We start from the raw sequence: 27,687 nt of genomic DNA on the forward strand, positions 1-27,687 counted from the left end.
GAATGTAGACCGAATCCCCACCCCTGGTGCATGTTACGTCCGAAGACTTCTCGGATTTCAAAGTATTTATTGTTGTTTGGGCTGTTGTGGGGCTCAGTAAAAGATATTGAAACTTTCGAAGTTAATCTTTGGCTATTTTAGAATGCAACTTAGTCCATATCTACCGATAACAAAATAACTTGGCCCGAGGAAGAGGCCGCCAAAAAATTCACGTCACGGCGAGCTGACGCGTAAACTTCAAGGCGCGCCGTCGTCACTCGTATTTTGTGTTCCCGTCTTTGCTGACCTATACATGCCTCCTTGACTATAAATGCCTGTCGTGTGGTCCGATAAACCCGGTTCCGTGCCCCCCCTTCCTCGTCTCCGCCAAATGGAGTTACTGTATATGGGGAGTATATACAGTAACTCTACCGCGAAATAGAGCGCCGCTTATGGCGCACGCCTGCAACCTAGATCACGTGCTGGGGCCTCTGAGATTGCCATGACATATGTTATCAAAGTCCCTGCATAAAACGAGTGTAACTCGTTTTATCTAGGGACCTTAATGTTACCTTCTCGAAATCCCGGAGGCGGCAGGGGCGACGCGTGACTATGCCATCCAAAGCGCGGCGGAACAGTTGCGGAGCAGACGACGTCGGCTGCGGAAGTGCGTTACGCGCAGCCGAGCAGACGAGAGGCTATGCGACATTTCTCGTTTGAATGTTGGAAGCATTGGTTGGAATAAAGAAAGGAAACCTCGGTAAGTAGTAAGAAATGTCGTGAAACACGTTTTAAAGTTTTCGAAAGTAGTTTACAAAGTTCTCAAACGCGCTTTGCCAATATTGCAAAAACAGTTGGAGTTAGCAGACGTGATGCTTCACATCAGTTAGTTTGTGAAGGGTTTCGAGTTGACGGGCATACATCATTGCAGGATTTCTTTAGTTGAATGGCGGCTCTTTACGCTCGCAGTTCCTGCGCCTTTTATCTGCCATTTATGCATCAATTTAAGATCTCTTAAATGTGAATCCTACTTGTGGTGTCCAACGAAAACTGCAGTCATCATGCCTTATTGCTGCGTGCCGCAATGTAAGTCAAACACTCAACGCCGTCGTCTCGGCGTATGGTTCCATGGAATTTATTTCCCGGCGTATCATTTCATGAGTTTGCGTGAAACATGGCTTCAGACTATTCGTAGGGAGAACAGGATGCTCACGGTAACTTCAAACTGCTTGGCAGTTTCCAGTTTGCCCTTTCGGGAGTGCGATTTTAGAGAGCGCTGAGAAATACGGCGTCGACTTAAAGGGACGATAAAGGCAAATACTAATTAAAACGACGTACACTGTTTAAATACCATTCAAGAAACCTCGCAATGCTTGTTTCGTGCAAAGAAAAGTTTACGAGAAAATTGCATTTGATGGGTCCGAATACCTTTATCGCAATTCAAATCTCCCGTCACCTAACCGGGGAGTGATGACGTTGCTTAGGCCATCACCGCCCTTTGCTGCTGTTGGTGAGTAAAATGGCGCCATTCATACGGCTGAACAGTGTTCTGCACAAAACGCAAACGCGCAGCCACGGAGAAATCGAGCCAAGGCAGAGCGGTGGATTCGCCGCTGCAGCTGCTTTTGCTCAAGTGGCGTGGACCGTTCAGGCCTACCGCGATATCACATGGAAGTGGAATTTTCTCCTATTTGCAGTTTCTGCGAGTTTCGCGAGTCGGCAAAACCAGCGCAGCACAACGCCATAACAAAACTACTGAAACGCTAAAGCGCGGACGGCGCAAGAGTAGAGCGAAAACGAAACTTTTCGACTGCTCGCGTCGTTGTCAAGGTTAATGTCAATGGTTTCTTTCTTTCTAAATATGTAATAGAACTGGACAAATAGGATTTTCTTTCGTCTTCCCCGGAAGCAAAGGTCGGCTACAAGCGTTCCAGACTCGTCTTGACCCAGCTTGGCCTTGCTATTGCTAAGTTACGCTCCAAATTAGACGTCTTCTGTACAGCTTATAGTAAATGTCTTCAAGACTTCTGCTGTAAGATCTGATGGACACGTAAGGGCTGTAGTGCGCTTTTAAAGTCGATCTCCAAGTCTTACAAGCAAAGTTTACGCGCATTTTTTTTTTAACCTCCAGCTTGCAACGATTCGTTCGACGACACCACCAGTGGAATGATTACATGGGTGTGTTATCGTCATAATTATAAAAGCGCTCTGCAAAATAAAATAATCAACTAGTCTACTGCAAGGCTTATGCATGAGGCGATTTCGCAAAGACCGCTGTCGATGACGGCACGCGTATCAATATCTGCCAATTTAAATTTACCGTGTCATCCGAAACTAAAGCCAGGACAAAGTTTCGTGTGCCCTTGATCCCCATTGTCGCTTCTTAGCTCTTGCTCTGCTTGTCCATCCGGGCTCTCACCCATTCTGGAGAAATTGACCAACAAAGTTCCCATAACCTTGTGTCACGTGCCCAGTTGCATGTACCCTAGTGGCCTAAGGTGCCTTTTCGGGCACATAACCCAGTAGCACATATCCAGTGACCCAAGTTGTCTATTATCGCTCAATTCACGTACCTAATGGCCCAAGTTGTCTATTTCCAAATGGTATATTCGGACCCAGTGGTTCAAAGTGGCGTGAAAGAGTTTACAAACGAACATCATGCCGAAAAGTGCGTGAAGTTTTCGAAGAATGGTAGTTGCATACGGAAAAAAAATTACATGTTTGTTATTTCTTTATTGCTGCTCCTCTTGAATAAAGTAAGCGGGAAGTTAGAGCATGTGTGTCGATTAACAACTCGGTCATGTTTTATAAGAGCACTGACGTGAATTTTTCGACTAGTCATCTCTTCTCATATTTTTATGTTAAGTATATGTTAGAACCCTCAAGACATTAGAAATGTACTGTCAAGCTGCAGAGCGCCATAAATAATTTACTAATACTTGTTTATACATCGGATCAGAGAGCGAACGAGCATTGCCGATATTCTAATGACATTAAATGAAAAAAATGGCGCTGGGCAGGTCATGTAATGCGCAGGTTAGGTAACCGTGGGATTATTAGGGTCACAGAATGGATACCAAGTGAGGGAAAACGCAGTCGAGGACGGCAGAAGACTAGGTGCAGCGATGAAATTAGGAAATTCGCGGGTGCTAATTGGAATCGGTTGGCCCAGGACAAGGGTAATTGGAGATCGCAGGGAGAAGCCTTCGTCCTGCAGTGGACATAAAATAAATAAAACTATGTTCCCATTTTACTTCCGCAAACATTACGGACTTACCTTCGCATTCATTTCTAGTTTCGTGAGCCTTCTTGTCGTCCATTCCGTATAACAGCAGTTGCAGCGTCGGCGGTGGTTTTCGAGATCATCAATTTTTAGCAGCAGGGACTGCAGTACCTGTTGTTGTTTTTCATTTTCCTTTGCGCATTCTCGGATTGAGGCCTTTGTTTATCAAGGCAGTGAACATAAAAGATGATGATGATGATGATGATGATGGTGGTGGTGGTGGTGGTGGTGGTGGTTCTACAAGTTCTATTTTTTTTTTTCATGCGTATATCCCCTCTCATCCAGTGCAGTATAGCAAACCGGAAGTGCGTTTCTCTTTCTGTCTCTGTGTTTCTCTCTTTCTCTGTCTCTCTTGTTTCTACGAACCAGTTTGGTTTCGGTATCCCTGCAGGTGCTCTTACTGCGAATGTGTAGGGCCTAAAACAAGACTACAAACACCCTATTACACCTCCTCCTCTAGAACCACGACACAAACGAAACTGTCATCACGTTTGTGACAATGCAAAAGAAAAGAATGTGCAGACGAGCTGTCAGCTAGGATTTATAAAAAGGAAGTCTGCACAGCTCACTGATTTTTATGCAGTAGAAAAAAAAGCATAAGTCTGGACATTTTGCCGTCCTAATTGGCAAAAGTCTGGAGTCAGGACCTCAAAAGTCGGGATTGTCCCCCCTAAAATCGAGACGGGTGGCAACCCCATAGTTACGTTCGAACTTCCTCGCTTCCCTCCATACGATAGCGTGCTGCTCTCGTTGCGGACGCGTCGTTGATGAGTTCAGTGCCCTCGAGGCACTGAGCCTCGCGGCGCGGTCCTGCCCGTAAGAATTTCCCGCATGTACTTCCAAGACGGGTTGCCCGCTGAGCAGTCGTGCTGCCAGCGACGGCTCTTTCGACGCTCGGCGATTGGGCCCCGCCACGAGGGGCCGTTAAACCGCTACTGCCCACGGCCGTTGCTCGTTAAGCGACTTATGGACGGCTGCACGCCAAAGGCAACCGTCGCATCCCCGCACGCTTCCACGGCAGCTGCTCCGGAAATTTCCACAGAGGCTCCAGACCAAAGGTTCCCCACGGGAACATATTTGGCAACCGAAGCGTATATATAGTTATTGCTAGAAACGCGATGATTGCTGCGAGCTGCTGTATAATGGAGGATTTTATAATCGTCGCGATGACATGGAGGGCTGTACAGAATGCGTTGTAAATGCTCCGGCTATAGCTTTGTATTTGTTTTGTTTGTGCTGTATTTAAAGCGAAGATTTATTTGCCTCTCCCTCGAGATTTGGTGCTCGTCATCGTTTGCTCGTCAGATGTCTTATTGGATATCGTCAACATATCGTCGTGCATAAGAATATTCGCCGTTGATTGCATAATTTACCGTCCAATAGCCAACAGTGATGATCATATAGCGCTCCAACGAGACCTAGAGATAGTGAACCAGTGGTGTGCTACATGGTTCGTGACACTAAACGTCTCAAAGTGTGAAACAATGTCCTTGGCCCGTAAATCTGTTAATTCGCACCTTATCTGCCCCAGACAATATTATATACCCGACTTCACAGTATAAGTATCTGGGCGTGCACCTTACACCTAACATATCATGGTCTGAGCACATTACGTGTGTCTCTGCCTATGCATCCAAATGCCGGAACTTACGCAGTGTTCCATCTGCCTGGCGTAAACTGGCTTAACGTAACGTTTTCTTGCGACCCACCTTGAGTACGCGTCTCCCGTTTGATCACCACATCAGAAATACCTAATTGAAGCGTTGGAAATCATTCAGTATAGGGCAAGTCGTTTCATTATTCGTAATTAGAGGGCCAAGTCTAACACAACGCAGATAGATCAAAGCCGAACGATCGTTGCAGCCCTTGAGTACTCGCCTTGATATTGCAGTGCTGTCATTATTCCATAAATCCATTAACCCTGACGGATTATTCCTACTATGCTTGAAACACCACGTATTCACATCGCGCAGACTGCACAGTAGTTTGAGCTATGCCCGCCTATATTGCGCGAGGCAAGCATTTAACTTTTCACCACTGCCTCGCTCTATCCGTCTCTGGAACATGCCTTCCGACTGGCACTGCTTCGCTCAGAAATCACGATGCCCTTTTCAGTAACTTGGCCAAACATTTTTCTCCCCATGAGTTAGTACATGGGTACTTATCAACCCCATAACGGTTACGTTTCCAATGCATTGCCACGCGTTGTACCATGTTCCATTTTTAACGTTGCGCGATCCATAACGACCCAACGCAAAGTAACTTGCTGCTTTTATGCAATCCATCTTGCTGCTCTTGCTGTTCTTGGTGTTTTTATGCAGTGCTTATCTCTTCATTTCTCTCTCTCTCTTTAACATCATTCTGGCGTCTGTATTATGCAAAATTTCTTTGTTTTGAGCCAATATTTGTTATCCTTTTATCCTTTATCCTTTTATGCATCAATATCCTTTTACCGATCGTATTTTGTAATGCATTGTACCATATATGCCCCCCTCAGCCTATGCCTTTTCGTAGGCCAGTGAGGCCTTTCTAAATAAATAGATAAATAAATAAATAAATAAATAAATAAATAAATAAATAAATAAGCTTAGGCCATTGGGTACCTACCCGAATTGACAACTTGTTGGCTTGCTGGTGGCTGCTGTGTGGCATATAGTAGACAACTTGTGTCACTTTAGTCCTTCGGAAAGTTGGGTCGCCTAGTGTGTGCTACTGGGTGTGTGCCAAACAGTCAGTCACCTCCTGTCGTCTCTGGGTAGCTGCAGATGAGTCTATGTGCCATTGGGCACTTGCCGCTTTCTTTAGAACAGGTGTACCGCCGTGACACAAGAGGTGTAGAATCCTCATATACATTTACATATGTGTGGTACTACTCTGTACATACACCTCTCGTCAACATTCCACGAACACCACACATCGCATTGCCTTCGTACTCGCGTGACGCGAACATCTCGGCTGGTATACAGGCGATGATGCTGTCCCAGCGGCGTAACCCGCTATACTGCTGCTGCCTCGCTAACTCAAACTAGCTTCACATAATTTAGATTTCAACATTGTGTTGGATATGCGTGTATTTGTTCCGCTTCCTTTATTGGAAGAAAAGTATGGGCTTGTTTGGCTCAAAACGAAGCCGTAACGAATATTAATTAGTGTCAAATAATTTCGAAGCGAATAGCTCGAGTAGTTGTGGAATTTGCATAAACCCTTGACACAAGTGCAAGATGTTGACGAATCTAAGAAGAAGCTGGTTCTTCGCCTGCAAAAAAAAGGAGCAAGTTCATCTCTCGAGACAATTTATTTTTCAAGTGCCATTATTCAGATATTTTCACGCAACAACGCAAGTTCAACATATCTCATAACTACAGCAGCACAGAAAATGTGGTCGCAAGCTCTTGCTCACCGTTGTGCTCCAGTCTACTTAAAATTTTGTGGTGGCAGAGGCCGCGCGAGCGCTTCGCGTTCGCCCGTCATGCGTCGTCGCGATGCTGTGAAGTGGGATCTCGACTGCGCCACGTCGGCAGCTTGTGCGGTGTTGCGTAAATTCAGCTTCTGTGAGCGCACAGAAGAACTAGGTGGGCACGCTCGCCGCTTTTGAAGTCCTCGCGCTTGCCCGCACGCATGACCTGAAGCACGCGATCACCGATAAACGGCAAGCTTCCCGCGACGGTCTGCCTTCCACCGCCGCGCCTGCCTTGTCTTTTATAGGCCTATCCAGCGCTGTTGTACACCGCATGTCAGCCACCAAAGTTACGGCTTTGGTGGCTGACCCAAGGAGATCCCAAGGAGATCAAAATAAATGCGGAGTCGCCCACTACGGCGTGCGTATAATCGTATCTCGTTCTCTTGCATGTATAGGCCCAGAATTTAATTTTGATATTTATGAGAAGGTTTTAGCGCATTCTGCATATTTAAACGTAGCGCGCCAAGGTGCCGCCAGCAGCGCCGGCGCTGCTGTGCTTATAATAGATCTTGTCGGGCTCGGCCAGATTGGCGTTGGGGGCCCACAACCGCGAATGAGGCAGTGCACTTCAAGGTGAGGTGGGTTGAGCCAATTTTGAAACAAGAGAAGGAAGCGCGGAGCAAGATTGAAAGATTCAGGAACATATGGATGGTAAGAAATGGATAACCAGAGTGCATGTACATCTGTACCTCAAAAACGTGCTTACAATATGGAGGGAAAATCTGGCAACCAAATACAGCATAATTGAAGTACACTTAGACAACCCGCAGTCATCAGAAAGGAAATGCGAGAAACAGAGACAGTAAATTACATGTCAACGAATAATAAGTTACTCCACAAGCACCTGGCACTTTATGTGAAACCCATAGCATTTACAAAACAGACCGGTCGTACTCGACCATCTAAAATTGGCCTCCTTCCACCCTCTTTCCTAATATTATCTCAATAGTGTCAATAGAAATGGGTGGAGTAGATTCTCTCACTTGGGCAGAAGTCTCCGAGCCATGAGAAAGCCTCCTTTTCCCGTATGTATACGTCACGGTCCCACTGGAGAGTCAGTATGCGCATCACTGCGGCTGGCTTTCGTCGAGAGAGGGATTTTAATGTGGGTAGACAGCATACATCGATTTGTCCAGCTTCTCGTATGGCTGGCCGTTCACTCATTACAGTAATTACTTCCTCGGTTTCCGCGAAAATCTCCTATCACGTTGTTCCGGGATTTTCCGCAAAAGACCAGAGAAAGATCAGCCATCCCACACTACAATTAACGCTTCAGGAACGCGTTGATCTTCGTAATGCATATTCTCGGTTTTTATCGGGGCACACAGGCTTCGGATGCCTGCCCGTAATTCTGTGTTGTCTAACTAAACGCACGGACACCACACATATTACAATAGCTAGGAATCGTGCAGCACTACAGATGCATCGCGCAGGACGGACGGACGGACGGACGGACGGACGGACGGACGGACGGACGGACGGACGGACGGACGGACGGACGGACGGACGGACGGACGGACGGACGGACGGACGGACGGACGGACGGACGGACGGACGGACGGACGGACGGACGGACGGACGGACGGACGGACAGACAGACAGACAGACAGACAGACAGACAGACAGACAGACAGACAGACAGACAGACAGACAGACAGACAGACAGACAGACAGACAGACAGACAGACAGACAGACAGACAGACAGACAGACAGACAGACAGACAGACAGACAGACAGACAGACAGACAGACAGACAGACAGACAGACAGACAGACAGACAGACAGACAGACAGACAGACAGACAGACAGACAGACAGACAGACAGACAGACAGACAGACAGACAGACAGACAGACAGACAGACAGACAGACAGACAGACAGACAGACAGACAGACAGACAGACAGACAGACAGACAGACAGACAGACAGACAGACAGACAGACAGACAGACAGACAGACAGACAGACAGACAGACAGACAGACAGACAGACAGACAGACAGACAGACAGACAGACAGACAGACAGACAGACAGACAGACAGACAGACAGACAGACAGACAGACAGACAGACAGACAGACAGACAGACAGACAGACAGACAGACAGACAGACAGACAGACAGACAGACAGACAGACAGACAGACAGACAGACAGACAGACAGACAGACAGACAGACAGACAGACAGACAGACAGACAGACAGACAGACAGACAGACAGACAGACAGACAGACAGACAGACAGACAGACAGACAGACAGACAGACAGACAGACAGACAGACAGACAGACAGACAGACAGACAGACAGACAGACAGACAGACAGACAGACAGACAGACAGACAGACAGACAGACAGACAGACAGACAGACAGACAGACAGACAGACAGACAGACAGACAGACAGACAGACAGACAGACAGACAGACAGACAGACAGACAGACAGACAGACAGACAGACAGACAGACAGACAGACAGACAGACAGACAGACAGACAGACAGACAGACAGACAGACAGACAGACAGACAGACAGACAGACAGACGGACAGACGGACGGACGGACGGACGGACGGACGGACGGACGGACGGACGGACGGACGGACGGACGGACGGACGGACGGACGGACGGACGGACGGACGGACGGACGGACGGACGGACGGACGGACGGACGGACGGACGGACGGACGGACGGACGGACTGCAGTTAAGCGAAACAGAGTGTTCGGTCGCAGAAGCAATTTTGTTCTTTATCACTTTATTTTAACTATGTATTGTGCAATATATCCTTCTCTTTCCTGCACGTAAAATGTTCTTAATGCAGAAGTTTATAAGCAAGATGTCCATAGCACGCAGTACCCAGAGGGTAGAAGCTGTGGCAATTAAGTCAAAGTACGTGATTTGATGATGGTATATCTTCTGTTTGCTCACTAACTTCTGCCAACGTCACCGCAACTTTCCAGCAATCATCTCGACGCGACCACATAGCTGAGGTACAGCGTACCGTGTTACGCCAACTACCAACTCACTTACACTATTAACCAAACTGACGCGTGGAACGCAAAGTAAGAAACTGCACTATATAAAATTTGCGGCGAACGTATGCACCAAGCAACCGCGTCACTTGTAAAGAGTTCGCGACATGAAACGTGCCGCCACGATGTCAATTTCTTGAATTGCTCCGAGACATCGTGCTCGTTATAAGACGCCGCGGAACTTTGTACTTTACATTTAGCATGGATAATGCATGCAGCAACTGCATGTATATGGCATCATGCAGTTAGGGGGATCGCAGCTTGTGACACCCTATGAGTTCTTATGTCTTTATTAGCAGACCACGCGTTAACGAGTCTGGAATTGGACGGCCCTTCGCAATGCGCTTTTAATGACATTTGCACATTTCCCAAGCGGCGCACTCAATTAAGCTGATCCGAAGTTGGCAAACTTTGCTCTCTCATTAGCCGATGACGCCCAGCGAGAAGAGAAACTCGACAAAAGGCCCTTTCAAAAACGACGACTCAATGTAGACGTACACGTGCAACAGGAGTGTCATCATCGCCGGAAAGTCCGATGTCGTTTTGGTTGTGCCTGCGTGTGCTCAGTTCGATGTATGTATGTATGTATGTATGTATGTATGTATGTATGTATGTATGTATGTATGTATGTATGTATGTATGTATGTATGTATGTATGTATGTATGTATGTATGTATGTATGTATGTATGTATGTATGTATGTATGTATGTATGTATGTATGTATGTATGTATGTATGTATGTATGTATGTATGTATGTATGTATGTATGTATGTATGTATGTATGTATGTATGTATGTATGTATGTATGTATGTATGTATGTATGTATGTATGTATGTATGTATCCTGTGTGTGTGTGATCGTGCGTATGTATGTACCTCCAAGTATTTGGAGCGCCCTCCATGTTGGCTCCTCTACAATTCAGCTTAACGCGTGGCCGCGTAACTGCAAGTAGACAAGCGCGGTGCGTAGATCATGTGATGGCGATCGTGCCCGCAGAGCTTTACACCGATGTAGACCGCGAAAACAAATGAGCGTTCTATAACAAAAGCCAGCACGCTCTTCTTGAAGAACCTCTCGAAGCTGCCTCGGCCAGCCAGTGATGTGACATCAAACTTGTGGCGCCCGAATAACTGTCGTTGTCGTCGTCGTCGTCAGCAGCAGTAGCGGTGGTGGCAAAAAGAGGAAACAATTTCCATTTTACCTTGACAAACACTTTCTCTTATAAATTTTATCTCCCCTCCTCCGTTTAACCGCCATCTTCTCGTATACCTTGGTACGAGCAAGCAAGAAAGCAATGCCACTGTAACTTCCTTAAGCAATGGTGGACACTTCAACCGCGGTGTTGGACGACGGGAGTGGAAAAAGAAGTGACACCGTCAAGGAAGAGGAGGGGAGGTCATCCATCCATCCATCGATCCATTTCTTGACCAATCACCCGTAGGGGGTAGAGCCACATACCTGATAGGAAACAGCAAAAGAAGGTGACGGCTTCGTCCCGATAGGAGAACGCGGGAAGAGAAGGTCGCTTGTGGGTGCTTTTTGAGGCAACGGGAGAGAGCCTCTGCAGCTGCGAGTACAGGTCGCCTCCTCGCAGCATGGCCTGCCAACATTTCGTTTGCTTCGGTCTCGGAAACTGCTGAATTGGTAAAAAAATAAAGAAAACATCTTGCGGTACAACGCTTATTGGACGGCGTTTTACAACTTCAGTAACAGTGAGGACTGGGAGAGTTGGTAAACGGCGTATATGAAGAGTAAATAAGCGAAACATCACGGGCAACAGACGACGCAGGAACAGACGAAACAGAAACGCCGGTTCCTCTCTCTGCGTCTTTGGTTATTCGAGCTGTATTTCTTTTTTTCTTTTTTGCCTTGCAGTTTATAGCGCAAAGCAGAATAGAATTCTCGCGGGGCCTGTGAGGGCCTCTCTAATTAAATCTCACCGCTAACGTCATTTCCAAGATGATGCTGTAAGCACCGAAGGCCAAGTGCTTTATCGTCAAAAAGAAGATACGGTTTATAACCGTGGGTAAGCGCGACGATGCACGCAATTGTGTGAATGCGCAGTAAGAGGTCGGAATGGAGCATTGTAAAAGCTACAATTGCTCCTATGCACTTCGCAAAGGCGCTGAAGTGAAACAAAGTGAAGCTGCATTGGCAAATTACACCTCTTAAATAGCGCGAAAGCCATCCTAACTGTGAAAGGATGCTCGGTAGGCCAGAGAAGATCAAAGAAGAAAAACAAAAATGACAGACGGGTCATTGCCGGGCTCCAACTCGAGATGAAATACGAGCAAACACAGTTGCTGTTATGCCGTGGGTAGTGTGAGCGGTTGAAAAGTCACTGAAATGTTTTTAATTCGGCGCACTAGTAGGCGCTATAGGATGATAAGAATCCGTGTGATTAGTTGTGCAAGGCGCGGTGTTTTGGCGGCGATATGCGGCCGCTCGATTACCGACAACGGGTGCAAAATAGGTCGTGGCACAACTGTCAGTAGTAACACCACTCACGGGCACACTACAGGGGATAGTGGGAGTCCGTCGAAACGGCGGCATTTACAAAACGAAGCAGACGATCAGATACCCCGAGTGTTACCCGAATCCGTCCCTAGTACCTATCATGGTCTCCTGGAAGGGACAGACTTGAGCGACAGCGATCTCAATCGCATCGCTTGGCTTTTCATTTGAATTTGTTATACACTTTAATACGCAGTGCATAATTTAAGTTCAAAAATTTGCTGTCATGGCTCCTTTAAAGCAAGCAGGGAAATAGACAGAATGATCCACCTTAATTGCAAATGAATCTTTGTGCGATCGGTTAGCGCAGTTATTGCATTGTTTTAGCTCCAAAGCACTAGAGGATGCAAAAACTATAGTGCGCTTAGATTTACGTGCACGCTAAGAAGAACCTGAGATGGTCAAAATAAAATACTGAGTCCTCCACTGCAGCGTGTTGTATAATCAGATCGTGCTCTTGGCACGTAAGACCACAGAATTTCAACTGAAACTAGGTCTTATATTGTATAGAAGTAGAAACAGTGACATTCCAACTGAGTTACTTCCCCCAACGCAACTTTTTAATGCAAATAACACGCGGTTTTCTGAAAATAATAATCTCTTGCTTCCTAAAGTCAACACTAACTACGGTAAAATGACAGCCTTCTTTTCCGCAATTTAATTTTGGAATTCACTGCCATCAAATATTAAATCATGCTCTTCACTACACCGGCGGCTTCTAAAACAGTTCTTACTAACAACATACCTTACCTGATTATTCTACAAGTGTACTCCATATATATATATATATATATATATATATATATATATGTGCGTATGCACGTATGCGTGCATGTATATATTCATTACTGTTTTATTGTTTTTGTCGGTTTATGTTCATAGATTAACAGCCGTTTGTAAATTAGTTTCATTACATTGTTGGATTGCGCACTGTTGTTACATAATTATTATACTCCTATTCATTTACTGTAATGTTCGTACCCTCATGTGTATTTCAATATAGAATTATTCTTGCTAATTTTTGTGTAATCTTCAACAACCAGATGTTTCATTAATTACTTCTAATATGTTGATTGTATTTTCACGCTGTTCTTACCCTCGTTGCTAATCCTATATTACATATTTTATACATGTTGTAACAGGAGGTCCCCCTGACAGTTTTTACTTTGGGACCTCCTTCTGTATTACATTTTCTTTGTAATTGTAATGTCTAATAATAATAAATTGATTGATTGAAAAAATAGCTTTTCTTTGACGCCGTAGTGGCGCTGTCAGCGCAAGACGCTATCCGCAAACGCAAAGCACTATTCTAAAACTTTTCACTCCTGCGTGCCCCAATGCTAACAGCCGCAAAGCTCTTTGGGGCCCAAACTATTGGGGCCACTATTCTGAAACTTTCTACTTCTATCTCGGATATTAATGAGCTGACTTAAAAAATTTTTGCGGCAGAACGCTCCTTAGAGGACACGTAAGAACTTCCAGTGTATAAACAAAATTTTCTATGGGGCCTGGTGAGGGGCCCCTTAAGCACTAGATGTAAATGATCTTTTTTGTGTGTGTGTGTGTGGCAAAGCTAATTTTTCTCCCCCTCGAAAAAAATCTGTATGAGTCCACTAAACAGCGGGTTCCTCTACCCCTGAGGGAGAAGATCACGGTGGCCAACATCCCGAGACACATGCACCCTGAATACCACAGAGAAAGGAGGCGAGCGAGAGTGAAAGCTCTACGTAAGGCGTACGGAGGACCAAAACAAGGAGAAGTCCGATACACCGACGCGGCAAAGTACAAGAACAGAGCGGCCCACGCTATCAGCGTGATCAACGGCCAAGGACAAGAGGTAGCAGCGGCCTCGGTAAGCACTCCAGACATCGCCTGCGCGGAAGAAACGGCGATAGCCCTGGCGGCCACTACGGGACAGCGAGAGGAAGATCTAATCACAATTATCACCGACTCACAAACAGCATGTCGAAATTATCAAAAGGGCCGCATTTCCAAACAAGCCCTCAGCATCCTCGAAAAACGAGACAATTTTCCAGAAGTGTACATTGTGTGGGCCCCGGGACACGAGTCCTTGGCGGGTAATGTAGCGGCTAATGCCGCTGCCCGAGATCACATTCTCCGGGCTATCCCACCAGGTTCACGAGCACCGGTAGACCAACAAGATAGCTTCCCGAAAAGATACGCCGATATCCTGAGCCACTACAGACTGGGTAGAAGGATCTATCCACCCCCGCATCCCCAGCTGACAAGAGAAGAGGGGGTGATCTTCCGAAGACTACAGACCGGCACATTCCCGCACAGCACCCTGCTACACGCCATGCATCCTACGAGCTATACTCACAAATGCGCCTTCTGCTCCACGCCCAATACCCTCTACCACATGCTATGGGAATGTCAAAAAAACCCATCGACACCGCCCATCACCGGACCAACCGTCGAGCAGTGGGAGGCACAGCTGACAAGCTCGACCTCTGAAGACCAGCATCGCCTGGTGAGCAGGGCCAAGCTATCAGCTCAGGCTTACGGCATCCTGGACTAGGGACGCCGCCCACCTCGGACGATTTTACTGTCGGCTCATTTCAACTAATAAAGTTTATTCCTCCTCTAGCCTAATTCCTCTGCGAGCTGATGTGAACACTTAAGAATGTTCCACGAAACTGAAACTATTTAAGTAGGCGCCTTAACCCGACGGAGGTGAACTCCTGCAATGGCAACTGCGTAGTTTAATTGTGAGGTACGTGAGACGTACGTACGTCATCATGCTCATTCATAAGTACACTGACACTTACCTCAGAGGTGTGAGTGAGTGAGTGAGTGAGTGAGTGAGTGAGTGAGTGAGTGAGTGAGTGAGTGAGTGAGTGAGTGAGTGAGTGAGTGAGTGAGTGAGTGAGCGAGTGAATGAGTGAGTGAGTGAGTGAGTGAGTGAGTGAGTGAGCGAGTGAGTGAGTGAGTGAGTGAGTGAGTGAGTGAGTGAGTGAGTGAGTGAGTGAGTGAGTGAGTGAGTGAGTGAGTGAGTGAGTGAGTGAGTACGGTTAGTGATTTAGTGCGGGTTGGTGTGAGTGCTAACACGAGTCAATGTCGCTGACTAAGAGTGAACGTAACTATGGACGAGAATGATTCGGACAAGACTTGTTATTCGGCTTGATAGTGCTAGATAGGGGTTGATAGACACACGTCAAGCGCCTCTGACTTGTGTCTGTGGGTCTTCCTTGTGACTGTGTCTTCGCCCTACAATGTGTCGTTGAGCAAGAATGAGCTTGAGTTGGCGTAAGTGTGAACGCGCGTAAACGACAATAATGTCAAGTGGACGCATTCATATATACGAGCAAGAGTGCGTTTCGATTAGTACGAGTTAGTGTGCCCTTGAACGTGTGTGTCACTGAGCGTGAGTGGACATAAGTACGAACGTGAATGAGTGCTAGTTGGTGCCAGTAGACGCGAATATGAGCGTGAGTGAGTGCCGGTGAGGTGAGTGTGAAGCCTGGAAAAAGAGAATAAAGGCGAGTGAGAGAGAGAACGGAGCGAAGGGAAGAAGGGTAGGCAGGGATGTTAACCAGACTGAGTCCAGTCTGCTACCCTACACGTGGGGAGGGTAGCGAATGGCGAGTGAGCGTTTGCTTTTTGTGCCGACCTATGGTTGGCAGCGAAAGAAAGACACGACAACGCAGGGGGTTACGTTAACCTTCGCTTTATTAGTGACACTCGTACGTCCGCGTCCACGGCGTCAACATGTTAAGAAAAAGTAATGACAACATGAAATAGCTTTAACCACTCTGATGCGGCGGAAGTGTGATAGAATTATATATATAATATATCTATATATTTGCAGTCAACACGTATGGTCAAAGAACGCAAAAAGAAAAAAGTGTAGAACCGTCGCTCCTACAGCGGTGAAGGAGCGCGCGCGCTTCCGGCGCCTGCTTGGCGATGAGGCGAGTCGTGTCTGCACGTGTGTGTATGTGTGTGTGTGTGTGTGTGTCCGTGTTCACATTGAGTTGGCAGTCCATGCTTTCGGCGGCGTGGCTGACTGAGCTTACAATACATGAGAGACAATTGGAGTGCATTTAGCACTCAGATGCTCGGCCGTGGCTCAAGCGTCGTTGCAGGCTTTCCTTGTGCTTAAGAGCGACAGCAGCAGCAGCATCAACAATAAAGAAACCGAGCACGTGAAGTCTGTACTGCCTGTCATTTTGCGTCACACGACTTTCTTCTTCGCCGCGTGAAAACCGTCATGCGAGGCCCAACATTTCTCCAGTGCGCGAACACGGATCGAGAGAAGCGGAGACAAGAGTCAACACCGAAGGTGCACCGTGTCACGTGGTCCCAGAGCGTCTAGGCAGAGCAGGTGCCGATCGCCATGTCGCTACGTCCATTTATAGTCTTTTTTTTTCACTTCGCAGAGTTTGGTTTTTCTCCAGCGTGCCGCACTTACAGAGAACACCCAATTTCTATGCGAGCAGACCAGTCATGACTGTTGCCCGAGACTTTGAAATTGCAGTGATGCTAGTGGACTTATCAACGCGTTTTCGTTTGATATCTTCCGAGCTTATGAGGAAAAAGTAAACGTTCCCTTCATTGTAACTTAGTTTAATCTATTAACTATAGGACCGAAAACTTGAAGCTAACAGAAATGCTTGAAATGTAGGTAAGGACCGCGCGAACGAGTGATGCAAAGGAAACCATGAGTTTTGTAACGTTAATATATATAAAAACAGCAGCGCAGCGCGGACTAACGTACGAAACGCGAAGGTATAGATGATGTTCTAGCTGGTGATGAGATGAAGAAGTGAAGCTATGTACACTGGGAAATGCGTAGAACCAATGATAAGCAGTGGTCCGTTAAATTGACAAGGCGAGTGCCAGTGGAAAGCGGAATCGCAGTCGAGAGCGGCACAGATATACGGAATAGGCGATAAGTTTAAGGAATTCGCGCGGTTGTAGAGTGCTTTCGTCTCACGTAGGTCAGGGGAAATCGACGATATCTGGTAGAGGCCTACGCCTCCTGAGGCGGGGTTTCAGTTAGACGTATGATAATGACGACGACGACGAACACGGTGATGATGATCTAAGCGACCGGATTTGTGGACTACCCTTTCTTTATTACATGCGAAATTGAGATTTTATCTCAATAATTACGAATCGAATGGCGCACCTAGCATGCGCTCTAAATGATGGTAACCGATAGGTGGTGCCCCGAACGTGGTGTCTATGACGTGTTTACGGCTCCTGAATATCGCTTCCTGCACATGCAACGAGCGAAGGCATGACCTTCGAGATTAGTGTGTGTTACCCACTGGGAACCGTGGCTAAGGCCATGGATTTGGACACCTAGCATTTGCACTCTAAGCACCTCCTTTGCTAGCATTCCCGACAACACAATGTCACATAGTGTTGTCTCGGAGAAAATGCGAAAAGAAATTGCTTGGAGGTTACATTTACGTAATCTTTATACAAGCTCAAAGAACCTTTTACTATCGTCTCCTATATGCATCGTGATACTTATCGTAGTGCCATTAAGAAAGGGTGTCAGAATATAACGCATTCGGTCTCAAAATGCAAATTCGCCGCTCCTGGTGATGTGTGTAAGCGAAAGTGAATTACAAGTCGTACGGTAGCGACGAGTAAATGTTTCGTTAATGATGCAGGTACTGGGCGCTTCTCACGTCTCCTCGGGAAATATCGTCTACAGTCTGAGAGGGAAATTGGATGATAACGATGCATATGCAAGAGAAGGTTTAGGAATCTGCAGGCTATTATGTTTATCTCGACAAAACTACGCACCCACGCAAGCGTACACGTATATATCTATAATTTAGAAACACAATTCTTGATGTCCGGTCTTTGCAATGTGAATGAGAAAAAGCACTCGCGCTTTCCCTGACCGGTCTGTTTCCGCGTATACCATATGGGAATTTTACGTGTAAAAAGCCTTTCTAATTTCTTTCTTTTTTTGCGGGTAGGTGATTGTAATTGTCAGCAATTTCAACAGTGACAGCAGCAACACAATTAATTATTACTAATAAAATTATAAGTAGCTACATATTTATTATTATTTCTTTTGTATATATATATATATATATATTTGACAGGAAAATGTAGCGGTGTTTCAAGCAAGTTTCCTCAGGAACGCCTGGAGGAACAATCGAAATGATCGGTGCTTCATCGCATTTTCTATCCCTGGTTTTTCACGTTAATTCTGAGTTATATTATTATATTTGTTTTGGGACATTACGAAGTTATTTTCACTCTAAATAGAGTTCCTCATTTTGGGAGGACTGTGTGTCAGGATTTTGCAGTATAAGTTGTTGTACCATGTCTGTATAAAAGTTCCATACTTCCATACTTCAACTGTTCAGTGTTATCTTCCTGAAGCAAAAGCGTACATCCCATTTGAGAAAACCTGAATTGTCACTTCTCTCAACAAGTTTGACTAAGTGCTTGAACGCTAATCAGGTTCTCGTTCCCGTTAAGTGCGACACGCTTTCCGTAAATAAAAGTGAATTCCACTTGAAATTCTGCGAAGCTACTTGTCGGAGCCGTTTTTCGACTCCATATTTGTTTTATTTACCGCAACCTTCATTTCCGTATGATAGGGGCACCATATAGAGCCACACCCTCTTGATTCGTATCCTTGCGCTGTGCATATTGAAGCCGCACATCAACTATAGCCTTCCTGCCTGTGTTGCATGGCGAGCGCAATATAGAGGATGATGCCTTAGAAACTAACGCCCACAAGCAGCTTGCGCACGATAAAGGATTGTTATCGTATCCTACAGAGAGCTGCAGGCCCACGACGTATGCGTACTAGCCAAGCTTTCTTTTTTATTTTTGTACGCTGGACCAATAGTGTCTGCCACAACTGTAGGACCACTATTTCTAAGATACCCAAACTGCAACGGTGTGAGAGTCCCCTCTTGAAGCAGAAAAACGTACAGTCGGTGCCAAAGATTTGCGGGACGCGGGTTCTGCCAAAAAATCCGAATTTTAGCGTCAATTTTAGTTTGCAGACAGTGAAACAGCGCAGTAATATGTTGGCCGCGTACGCTAGCACAGGTACGGCAACTCTGAAGTACAGGCTCCGTGCCTGTGTAGGCTCAAGAAATATTCAGTATTTTTTAAAATTCTCAACTCCGGCGCTCCGTAAGTATTTGAAGCCCGATGTACAGACACGGAGCCACTGAACATACCCGGAACATACGTGTTGCCGATGTTCCTGCGCATGCGCACTGGCGTGGAACGAGAGCCGCACTGAGCTTGGATTACCAGACCACTAGAAGGTTTTGTTAAGAGGAGAAACTCAGTTCTTTTACGGAGTTGAAAAAGTTATCTCGAACTAACATTCTTTAAAATGAACTTCACGGAAATGAAGAGAGTCATATCGAACTAATAGCAAACATTCGAAAAGAAAACCGTTATTGTTTTTTGTGCAGTGCGACAGTGCCTACGAAATGCAGGGCGAGTTGGCGGATCGCGTTGACGAATAAAATTAATAGCTCTATACACATCCTTGCGTCTCCCGCTATTTTTCTTCAGTGTGGTAAAAAAAAAAATATGTGGCAGAAACATAGAAGGTTACAAAGAAAGACATCAACAATTGCTGTTGTTTAAGGCAGATTAAACTAACACGTTTGTCTACGTCAAAAGAAAAGGGAGCTCAATCCATAAAAAGTTGCACACGTACCTGCGGCGTGCATTCAGTATATAAAACAACCGTGCGCCTAAAGAAATACATTCGGATGCGTAAGAGCCTGAAACGTTCAAGATTGGTCGATGCACCGAGGTGCTCGAGCACTCGTGTTCAAGCTGAAAACGTATGCGAGTCAAGTCATAGCCTCCAGCCTGTTGCGTAGCGCCGCTTTTACACATCGAACTGTTTTACTGCTAGTTATGGGGCGGAGCGTTTTGTCGATTTCTCATACGCACCTCTGCTTTGCCAACACACTGGTAGCTACAGTTTTGAGCCGTTATGTCGTACTGCTAAATGATTCTGTGGGAGACAATATGGAAAACTGGGCGCGATAATACAGTACGCTTTAGACGCCGCATCACTTGCTTGCAGCGTAGCAGCACCTGTGCTCCTTTTATACACTGTTAATGCGTTCGCGTTCTTAGGGTAGGTACTTCATGTCCCTCTCGCGGGCTATGCATTTTCTTCTTTCATTCTTTTTTTTTATATCGCTGCGTTCTGGATCGCGCGAGCTTGACGCCTCTCGCTAACAGTCCGAACGTTAAAGCGAAATGCTGCTTAGTTTCACGATTGGGCTTAATAGTGTTCTGAGTGTCAGTGTCAATGACCAACGCGATTCAACGATAAAAACTCAAAACTGTATCGACTGCCTTACGCCGAAGGCTAGACCTTGGCGACGTGCTCTCCCCTTACACGGCCAACATAAGATACAGTGCAAGATTCTGAACTTGCGCCAAGAGCTGGCTAGATGACACCTTGCTGCTTTCAGTGGCCCAGCAGTCGCTCCAAGCGAGTATCTCATCACTGGGTAAACGAAATACTTCCACTCAGCTTCGCCCATGAAGAGTGTGCACGTTCTGTTGAATGTGCGCGCAGGAACAAGCCTTAGGCGGGTAAGAACAGTTTTCATTGCGCGCACATATTTACCTCTTGCTATGGCTAGAAAAGGTAATGATGTTTAGCTAATATGGCCTTTACATCCTTGGCCGAAGAAATAACTTTTCAGTTCGTCAGGCTTTATTCCCACGTCTCCGAGTGCGACTGTGTTCGAGGTATTCTTCCGTATGCGAGAAAGCCTCTACTTCAACAAGTGAAATGACTACGTGGTGAGAATACATTGATGGCTTCTATCGAGGTATAGACAGGGTAAAACTGCATTAGTTAAATTTAGAAAAAAGGCACCATAGTGACGCTTGGGACCCGCTGATGTGTGTGTATGTGTACTCTGGTAGATATACATATATATGTATGCGGTATGTGTGAATGTATAAGACGAGCTTGTGACATTGTATACACAACGTATCTGCGGAGAGCACAGATTAAGCGAACACGTCCAACGCTTTATACACTTTCTTTTTGTTTTTGTTTTTTGCTCGTTACGTAAATGCAACGTTTTTCTTAATTACACAATCGTTGATACGTGACTTCCGGGTGCAGTGCTTCTCTTTCTTTTTGGCTTAAGTACAAACTTCTTAAGGCATGTGCAAGCGAAACCACGTTCTCCTGTGTGAACATCCTAAAACTTCCTTTTTGGTGACATTAAGCACATGAAATTCTCTACAAGGAGACGTATAAGAAATTCTTGGTCCTTTGCGCTGCTCTCAGCGAAGCACATCACCGCCTTCAAAATGACGGAATTTCAAGGTTTGCTACGTTGAATAACACGAATCGTGCGAAGCTTTATAATTTCTAACGCCATTTAAAAAAAAAATGAAAAGGGAAGGCCACTTCTCGTGAAAGCGCCGAGGTCAGAAAGGTGTGAAACAGCCACCACTTTTTGAATGCCGTTTGTAAGCCGTTTTCGGAGCTCTGAAATGCTTTCGCAGCGATTCCACGCGTACGCAAGTAAAATGACGGTGCTATCATAGAGCAATGACGCAGCCTCACACGCAGCCTTCGTTCGGATGCGCTTCTGGATGCATTTCTAAACTATGTTACCAGAAGAGTAAGAAAACGTGCGTATGCTTCGAGCTTTTTGTTCTCTTCTGCTACACAGTGAGGTCGTCCTTGCATTGCGGCCCGTTTTAGGAGTTAAATCATGACCTCCAAGATCGGACAGAGCGCCGTGCCGCCAAATCTCGGAGGACATGTTTAGAGAATCGAGCTTACTACAAAACTCACTAGAGGGAACTATGGCGCTAGTGTATGCGGGAGCCGCGAACGTGGCGGTTCTGCCAGCATGAGAATGACGATTAGTGCTTGGACTTGCGCAAGCTTCATCCTTCTGGCTTCGAACGGCCTTGAGATATTGAAAAGTGATTCAACATTAACTAAAAAATTGCGCTGATAACGTACTCACGCAATCAGTCGAGTCAGAAGAACGACTTGAGCCACAAGTACAAAGGTTAGGTACATCCACGTGCTAACCATCATTCCGATCATTCCCGCGGAAATGAACGAATGCCGTGCCAAAGTCCCCTATGGTGATTGTAGTAGGAAACTATATGCGTAAAGTAAGCGAAAGATTGCGAGATCTGTGTAAACGCGTATTTTGCCCACGAATTACGTACAATGACACGTTAATATTTTGTTTGCTATCAAACGTGTCACGTCTGCGCCCCCATCGAGACGGTTGACTGACCTCTCGCAAAACGTCGCCGCGTCTGCGTGAGAGCTTGCTATCAGAAGGCAAAAATAAGGTATACGCGAAGATAAACTTGTCAAGGTTGAGGGTGCAATGACGATATGTAACGGCAAAGAGCTTACTAAACTGAGCAACATACATTTGGCGCAGCTTGGTTGTGATTATGCAGTTTTTGTTACGTGAAATGAAAAAGAAAAAAGAAAAGAGCAAGGATAGAATACCAGGTTTTGTTTCATTATCAGATGTTTTCGAGGCCTGTTGCTAAACACACGAATTCTTACGCGCATATCGCTGGGTTTTTGGCTTACCTCACAGTCCTGAAACTAGTAACGTTTGCCTTTTCTATATACGAGGAGGCACGTAGTCTAGACTCAATTCGAACGCACAAGACTTAGGACCGCATTCGTCGACTCTGGGAGAGCTCGGGATGCAAGACCATTTTTGCAGGCAGCAATTTCGTAGTAGACACTTTGTATGTCGTTCTGTAAGAACATTTAATTTCATGAAAAAGAAAGTAGCCATGCTTTTCAAAATGACGTCATATTTGGCTCAATTACTTTTTGATGCTTTTAAGTGGCGGTTACCAAGCGGTACTTGTGTTACACATTCGAACAGAGTTGATGGCATCACTGACGATTGGGGGAGGGGGGAAACAAAAGATAAGCAACACAAATAAAGCGATTTCCGTAGGTCCGTGCATCCGTTGAGCAACATTTTGGAACATGCAGTTATGGCTTTGTTTCGAGGCAAATTCTGGTCCTTGCCGCTAATCGAAGGTGATCACTCTCGTCACATGACGAAGAAAAAGAAGAATATATAGAGAAATACAAGCTTGGAGTTACGCAGTTATCTCACTTCGGGCTTGACAATCCTTGCTCAAAGAGAAAGAAAAAAAAAGAAAAATCAAGAAGCATGCCTTTTGCTAGAGCCTGCCATACTTCACGTATCTATATTTATGTTTTTTTTCTCATCGATGGAAAATACTTAGAGGTCTGTTGGCTTGAAACTACATAACGAGCGGAAGTAGTTATTTACACAAGAGAAGATTTTTTGTGTCAAAATAATTTGTGCTGTTTAAGCAGGGCGTCGAATGGGTAGACACCTTAAGAACTTCTGTGCTCTATCACATTTCCCTATCGTTCTCACAGCACGGTCGCATAGTACCCAGCGACAAATTTAAGTATTGTCTGTACCCACTCGTACAACCACCCCCTATCGCGGCCTAGGGTATTATAGTGGGCCACGGGACAGCACGTCCGATATCGTACATCCTCGATGAGCGTGATATCGGGGACAGCAACTGCTAATAAGCTGTCGGGACCGTTACAACGAATAAGTTATCAGTCTGTGCAACCACTTCAGCGCATCCGCCAAGGAAGGCCCTGTAACGATGACGTCACCAACTCACGAAACAAATCAGTCTCGGCAATACAAAGCCGAAAAGCTGTCCGTTACGTTCGTGTAACCTACCGCGTTTCCCCGCTTGAGGTCAGCACTTGTTCACCCGCCTTTTGTTTCTTTAATCTTGCATCCGTCCTGGGCTGTGTTCCAATAATCGCCATAGACGGCTAAATTGACAGCTTTGCGGACAGCGGCCATCTTAAGTCTCGTTCGAATAATAACGAAGCCAGCAAAAGAGACAACTTTGCAAATACGGCATCGAATAATAATAATTAAAAAAACTATGCAGGCTAAACTTTTTTGTCTAAACAAGATGGCGGCTGAGCTGAAGACGTGGAAACTCGACGCGAAGGTGGTCTGCTTGCAGGAAAACCTAGTCATGGTTTCTTAAACGCTTAATGAAAGCGACGTTGTGATTTTCACAGGATCGTGAGAACAAGGTGTTAAAATACAGAAATAGTATGTAATTTTCTTAGCATTTTCTTGTCAATTCGAGGTGGCGTCAAGTCTTCCAGACGTCTTCCATATGGTCCCATTACTTGGACTCAAAGCTGTCTTCTTAGCAGTCAACGTAGACTGTCTCCAGTGATGGCCAGAATTGGAATACAACCCTAGAAACGTCGTCACCAGTTCGAGACAATTTTTGTCTGGGTTACATATGGGTTAGCTATTGAAGGTAGCCTTTGACAAAGTCTGCTGGAGCTTCCGGCAAGCCTTACGTTTTCTTTAACGCTATGTGGGAATGAGCAATGAGTAGCTATTGGCTTTCGTTCCTCTTCTGTCAAATGAGTTTCTGTGACGGTATAGTAGTCCTATGGAGAAAGTAATCGAAGTTCTTGAGCCTTTTGATGATCAATTAATGGCAACACGTTCTCTGAGGGCTCGGAAACGCCCGCGGCCATAATATATAGACTGGAGCTTAAAGTACAGAGGGTACAAGCTCATTCTGTCTAAAAGACAGTTAAGTAAGGTCCCCACTTCGGAAGTCGCCCTCATGTCTTGTAAAAAAGGTGTGCGAAGAAAAACAACGTATAATTGCAAATCGATGTCGACTGTGGCACGATACGCCGAAGAAACGGGATGAGACACAGAAAAGGAAATCAATAAAAAAAAGGAAATGAAAGAAAGACATAGACATGAGCACGAATTGAAAAAAAAAAGAAGAGACAGAACAACGATGTGGTGGTCCTCCCGTTCTTCTCACGAGGCGGGTCCGCCGTCTTCCCTTCCCGCCCCTTGGCTTGCTCAGTCCTGTCGTTTTCTGTGATGCGATGCTTCCTTCAGGGCACAACGTGGCGTATCCACAGTTTTTCACCAGCACTCACTCCTCGCATTATGTACACACCAGCACAACAAGCACACCACCACATTTCTGCACCATTCATTAACGAGTCTGTGTTTCTAAAGAGTCGCAACTTGCACCTGCGAAATGGGAGAGGGAGAAGGAGGGACAGAGGATGGAAGAAGTAAGAAATGAATACTTGAATACACACATGAAAGCTTTTTAAAAATTTTTTTACGCATAGCCATAAATGGCTGGACTATAGCATTTGCGAAATTACTTGTGAATACTCTACTTGCCTCGAGAAAAAGCCCGCTACCTCAGCCTGCACTATGCTGGAGTACACACAAACATGCACTGGCACACGCGTTGGAGCATGCGGATTAAGTTAGTTAAAACGATAATTCGCGCACGCTAAGAGTTATATGCCTTTGTTTTGAGTTGAGATCCTTAAAAGCTCTCTCCTATTCAAATGTTTAAGCGATATATATAATAAGGTGGCCTTGATACGCCCTGAAACGGGTGCGTGTGCAAAGTTTTCTCTATCGTTACTGAAAGGCTTTGCAAAGAAGTAAAAGTGACAAAATAGGCATTATATTTGTTAAATAGTGATATTTCTTATTATGCTAAACTCAACATTTAGGCGTATGGCGTTTATAAGCACACATAAGCTCCCAAACAAATTCGACAAATACGGATAGGACAATCTTTACAATCGCAAAACACACAGATGGCCAGTGACTGGATGGGTGCTCCTCAAAACGCGGTTTTGTTAAGTTGTAAGTTACGTTACAATGGTGACCACTGCTACGGGCCGGAGACCGACTGCCTGTGCTGCGGAAATAAGAGTGCTCGTGGCTAAGCCGATTTGCAGAATCTTTAGCTGCGCTTGGAAGCCCGACCTAACACACATTGCAGTCTTAGAAGCACCCACCTCTCTTTACACCATCTGTCGATACGACAAACGCCTAAATATAAACATCAAAATTGCATTAGGCTGGGGTCCACCACTGGGATCTGCGCTCAACGAGTGAAACGGTCGTTTCCGGGCGAAACCTTGCCTCGAACGAAAAACAGTGCACGCAACTTCTCCGCGTAGGCTGCTGGGAAACAAGATTCGAGACACTATGGCTACAGGTCTAAGTTGGTTCCGATATCGGCCGCCGGAATTGGCCGTGCAGCCGTGCAGAGCGACATCGGCGGAAGCTGCCGCCGGACTGGAAACCAGAAGGGCAGCCGCGGTGACGGTGCGAACATGCGAGCCCGCGAGAACTGTTTGCTGGAACGAGTGCGCGTCGGTGCATGCAGTGCGATGCGAGGTCCATTCGATTCGCATGCACTTTATGAACTGGCTCACGGGACGCCGCTGTCCTTCTATTCATTTCACCAGCAATTCAACATGGCGGCATCTTCGCGTCGCCACTCGTTTCACACAGAGTGAACTTCGTGCAGGACGAGTTCACAGAATTCTGTGCGCTTACGCCGGTAGTTCAGGGGCTCGCGGCGGCGGTGCCGTGCATCGGTTCTGCACGAATGAGAACTGGCACTGAACTGGTGGGAACTAGTTAACAAAGCGCAGGGGGGATCGAATGGGGCTGCGTGCTTTTACGGATAACCGCAGCTGCGGGCCACGGGCACACTAGTATGGAGGCCACGGATATAAAAGACAGCTTGGTCCTGTTTATTTAATAGCATAGCCGTCGCGGCCATCTGTGAAACCGACACGGATGGCGCAGGCAGGTTGCTGAAGCAGCTAAAAGCCCACGCGGGGACGCTGCGGCGTGGGTGCTTACGCAGGCCAAGAATGTTCGGATCTGGCGCTACGCGTAGGAAAGCGCACCGCTAAAAAGAAAACTAAAGGTAAATTCTGGGGTTTATTCTGGGGCTTTACGTGGCAACACCACGGTATGACTAAGAGGCACACCTCAGTGGGGGGGAGAGGTCTGCAATAATTTCTAACACCTGCAGTTATGTAACTTTGACCTAAATCTAAATATATACAGTACACGAGTGTTCTTCTATTTCGCCCCGGTCGAAATGCGGCCGCCGTGGCCAGCACCGAACCCGTGAGCTCGAGCTCGGCAGAGCGCGACGCCATAGCTACGGGGGCGGGGGTGTTGCTATATAGCTCGCCGGGCGTATACAAAAGCGCACCTCTGTTGACGCTCGGAAACTCGAGGACATTTGACGCTAAACTCGTCCTGGACACTCGCCCGCCCTGTATTCCCGTGACGCCGTTCTTATTTGGTTTCTGGACCGAGTGACAATGGCTGCTCGATTTTGCGAGATTTCCCCTCTTCCTCACTGAGGGGAGAAACAAACTCGGCCTCTGCTTCTATACCATCCTTCGTGTCTTCTTGCTCATTAGCATCATTTCTTCTTGCGCAACTCGCGGGCTTGGAGCGAGAGTGAAATGAAAAGTAGCACGGTTAAAACATTTGCCGTCGCGTGCGAAGATAGAAGAC

General features: G+C 46.2%; 1 protein-coding gene and 1 long non-coding RNA gene across 7 annotated transcripts in view; one reads left to right on the top strand and one right to left on the bottom strand.

Annotated features, from left to right (window-relative positions):
- The first annotated feature begins 890 nt into the window (after positions 1-890).
- The window catches only part of LOC135908352 (uncharacterized), a 140,567-nt gene continuing 113,770 nt past the window's right edge, over positions 891-27,687 (top strand). For both annotated transcript variants that reach the window (XR_010566294.1, XR_011514624.1), the window contains exon 1: positions 891-1,065. This is a non-coding gene — a long non-coding RNA (uncharacterized lncRNA). The remainder of the gene's footprint in view (positions 1,066-27,687) is intronic.
- Positions 17,330-27,687, bottom strand: part of LOC135908350 (potassium voltage-gated channel protein Shaw-like) — a 244,196-nt gene continuing 233,838 nt past the window's right edge. For all 5 annotated transcript variants that reach the window (XM_065440108.1, XM_070539025.1, XM_070539024.1 and 2 more), the window contains one exon: positions 17,330-25,362. The gene's annotated coding sequence lies outside the window, so the exon portion shown is untranslated. The remainder of the gene's footprint in view (positions 25,363-27,687) is intronic.

This window comes from Dermacentor albipictus, chromosome 5 (genome assembly GCF_038994185.2).
Source record: "Dermacentor albipictus isolate Rhodes 1998 colony chromosome 5, USDA_Dalb.pri_finalv2, whole genome shotgun sequence".
In the NCBI taxonomy this organism is placed as follows: domain Eukaryota; kingdom Metazoa; phylum Arthropoda; class Arachnida; order Ixodida; family Ixodidae; genus Dermacentor; species Dermacentor albipictus.